The sequence below is a fragment of the Myotis brandtii genome, unplaced genomic scaffold, assembly GCF_000412655.1.
Source record: "Myotis brandtii unplaced genomic scaffold, ASM41265v1 scaffold513, whole genome shotgun sequence".
Taxonomy (NCBI): Eukaryota; Metazoa; Chordata; class Mammalia; order Chiroptera; family Vespertilionidae; genus Myotis; species Myotis brandtii.
The window spans coordinates 2,446,360-2,450,682 of record NW_005369552.1 but is presented as its reverse complement, the minus strand read 5'-3'; positions in this window follow the sequence as shown (position 1 = coordinate 2,450,682).

Below are 4,323 nucleotides of genomic sequence, written 5' to 3'. Positions count from 1 at the left end.
TGACAGGGGGCGGCGCCCCAACTCCCCAATCGGCCCTGCTCTGAGCCTGACCAGGGGCTGCACCTAGGGATTGGGCGTGCCCTCTGCCACCTGGGAGCAGGCCTAAGCCAGCAGGTCGTAATCTCCCAAGGGGTCCCAGACTGCGAGAGGGCACAGGCCGGGCTGGGGGACCCCACTCCCCACCGAGTGCACAAATTTTTGTGCACCGGGACTCTAGTCCTATACAATAAAAGCCTAATATGCTAAGTGGCCAGCTGTTCAACCAATCAAAGGGTAATATGTTAATGATATGCTAAGACTACTCAACCGCTTGCTATGATGTGCATTGACCACTAGGGGCAGATAGTCAACCAGTCGACCTGTTACTATCATGTGTGCTGACAACCAGGGGGCAGATGCTCTGACTGGTAGGTTAGCTTACTGCTGGAGTCCAGCTGATTGGGACTGAACAAGATGGGCTGGACATATCCTGGAGCCCTCCTGTGATCCCTCCTTGGCTGGCCAATTTCCTGCGTCCCTCGCAGGCCCGGATCGTGCACCGGTGGGGTCTCTTGGCCTGGTCTGCGCCCTCTCACAATCTGGGACCCCTTGGGGGATGTTGGAGAACGGGTTTTGGCCTGATCCCACAGGCCAGGCCGAGGGACCCCACTGGTGCATGAATTCGTGCACCGGGCCTCTAGTTGTTAATAATAATATTGGTGTTATTTTGAAGTTATCATATATTTGTGTATTGTATATATATACATATATATAATTATTCTGTGTTTTAACCATACTATATAATAAAAGCCCACGACCATTATGGCAGAATGACCAGAATGACCAATGACCAGACAACCAGCTGGTAGCTATGACACACACTTGACCCAGACCTTGCTGTCGGTGCCCTGACAGCCCTGAATCCCATTCACTCGCACTCCAGACCCTGACAGCAGGGAGGCAGGAGCCTCATTCCTCACGGAATCAGCCATTGGTCAGCTTGCTGTCTATGCCCTATAGCCCAGAATTCCATTCTCCCGCACCACAGCTGACCAATCTCATGCAATCACAAGATTAGCTATTCATTTTCCAAATGATAAGAATTTGTATTTTCATACCAATGATTTCACTGAAGTTATAGATAGGGCTAAAAGGCATAACTTGACTTTGATGGCATGGTTTTTATTGAATGGAGAAGATTCCGACGAGCATAATTATTATCATTGGGAGATTCCACAACATTATGTGTTTAATAATTCTTGTGGAGAAAACACTAAAAGGATGAGAATAAAGTATTAGGTAGACTATTCACTGTGAGCTTTAGAGAACCAGAATGATATTGCCTTAGACTTTTGCTTCTGCATATAAAAGGTGCCGTAAGTTTTGTTGATCTGCAAACTATAGGAGGTGTAATTTATGATACATTTTATGAAGCTGCTAAACATAGAGGATTATTAATCAACAACACTATCTGGAAAGATACGATTGATGATGCAATCATCCTTAATATGCCCAAGCAACTATGGCAAACTTTTTGCATATATATGCGTGTTTGGATGTCCTTCTGATGCAGGCAGATTATGAGATGAGAATAAATCTAAATTTATTTAAGATTTTTGTTGGAAATTACACCGAAGAGAAGGTGCCTGTGTGAACTGTGAAATGCATGTCCTTAATGAAACTCAAGAAGTATTCACATTGCATGGAATGAAATGTTCACATTTCAAAATTCCAGACTATCCTTTATTAACAAACACAACTACATGTGATGAATCCTACAAGCGACAACAGGCAGAGGTTTTGATAAATTCTCTGAACTATGAACAGTTGGCAGCCTTTCAGACTATAACTTCTGCCATTGAAGATAAAACTGTACACCCCAAATGCTTTTTCTTGGGATGGTCCAGGTGGTAGTGGAAAAACATATCTTTATAAAGTTTTGATATATTATATTAGAGGTCATAGTGGTACTGTTTTACCCACAGTGTCTACAAGAATTGCTGAAAATTTACTTCTCAGTGGAAGAACCTTTCATTCCCAATATAAATTACCAATTCCATTAAATGAAACTTCAATTTCTAGATTTGATATAAAGACTGAAGTTACTAAAACCATTTAAAAGGCCCAACTTCTCATTGTTGATGAATGAACCATGGCATCCTGTCATGCTATAAACACCATAGATAGATTACCAAGAGAAATTATGAATTTGAATGTTGCATTTGATGGGAAAGTTCTCCTTCTCGGAGGGGATTTTCGACAGTGTCTCAGTATTGTGCCACATGGTATGCTATCAGCCATAGTACAAATGAGTTTAAAGTACTGTAGTGTTTGGGGATGTTTCAGAAAGTTGTCTCTTAAAACAAATATGAGATCAGAGGATTCTGCTTATAGCGAATAGTTAGTAAAACTTGGAGATGGTAAACTTGATAGCAGTTTTCATTTAGGGATGGACATTATTGAAATCCCCTGTGAAATGATTTGTAACAGATCTATTATTGAAGCTACCTTTGGAAATAGTATATCTATAGATAACATTAAAAATATATCTAAACGTGCAATTTTTTGTCCAAAAAATGAGCATGTTCATAAATTAAATGAAGAAATTTTGGACATACTCAATGGAGATTTTCACACCTATTTGAATGATGATTCCATTGATTCAATGGAAGATGCTGAAAAGGAAAATTTTCCCATTGAATTTCTTAATAGTATTACTCCTTCAGGAATGCCGTGTCATAAATTAAAATTGAAAGTAGGTGCAATCATCATGCTACTGAGAAATTTTAATAATAAATGGGGTCTTTGTAATGGTACTAGATTTATTATCAAAAGATTGTGACCTAACATTATAGTAGCTGAAGTATTAACAGGATCTGTGGAAGGAGAAGTTGTTCTGATTCCAAGAATTGATTTGTCCTTGTCTGACACTGCCTCCCATTTAAATTAATTCGAAGACAGTTTCCCGTGATGCCAGCATTTGTGATGACAATTAATAAATCACAAGGACAAATTCTAGACAGAGTAGGACTATTCCTACCTGAACCCGTTTTCGGACATGGTCAGTTATATGTTGCTTTCTCTCAAGTTCGAAGAGCATGTAATGTTAAAGTTGTAAATACTTCATCACAAGGGAAATTAGTCAAGCACTCTGAAAGTGTTTTTACTCTTAATGTGGTGTACAGGGAGATATTAGAATAAGTTTAATCAATTTATCAGTCATTGTTTGTATCAATGTTGTTTTTATAGCATGTTTTTGTGGTTTTTATATCATGTCTTTGTTGTTGTTATATCATGTTGTTATTGTTTATTTATTGATAAATTTATATATTATTTTCATATACATTTTACTAATTTTCTTTAATCTCTGACACATCTATTATACAGAAAAGGCAAATAGTGATATTAAAATATTTCTTCTAATTAATTCCCTTTCAATGTGCATGAATTCATGCACCGGGCCACTTATATATCATAAAATTATAATATGGACACAAATAATAAGATAAGCCAAATAATTTATTAGAATAAAGTTAATGGCCCTGGATGGTATTGCTCGGTGGTTACAGTGTCAGCCTGTGCACTGAAGGGTCTCAGGTTTGATTCCCAGTCAAGGGCATTGTGGGGGCCCTGTCTAGAGTGCTCCAGATGTTCAAGGCCATTCTGAGAGTGGGAATCCTAATCTGTGTGTTCAAGCTAATTTGCTATACGCAAGTGCAAAAGCAAGGATTTAGCAAGCTATGCAATGTGCAGGTGTTCCCTTCAGTAACCCAAAAGATTGATGGCACTGTTTTGACAAGAAGTTTCTTTTGTCTAAGTTAGTATAGAGTATGCTACTGTTCAGCCAGTGTGGTTGGCTCCTGTATAGCTCCTATGTTAAGGGGCTGCGTTATAGGGAAGATGTATTACTGACTAGCCTGTGTGCTGCTGCCTGGTCAGGCTACTTTGTTAGCAATGGCTCCTGTGTTTGCTACTGTGTTAGCAAGGGCTGCTTTGTGTTTGCTACTGTGTTAGCAAGGACTGCTTTGTGGACTGCCTTATTAGCAATGGCTACTTGGACCACAACAAAGACTCTCTTATATTCCCATGACTTCTCATGTCTTCTCCATCTTCTAATGCCCAGCATCCAAGGAGATCCAGTCCCTGGCAGAGGGACTTGGACCCAACAGTTAGCGTAATAGAGAAGGATTTAAGGAGTGAGTACTCCAATAATTGGCACAACGAATAGGGTTCAGGAGTATGTGTGGACTCGGGAGCGAGTGCTCCTGACAGGCTTGTACGTGGGTTGCAGGTTTGATTCTGGCCTGGTTGGCGCATGCAGGAGGCAACCAATCGATGATGTCT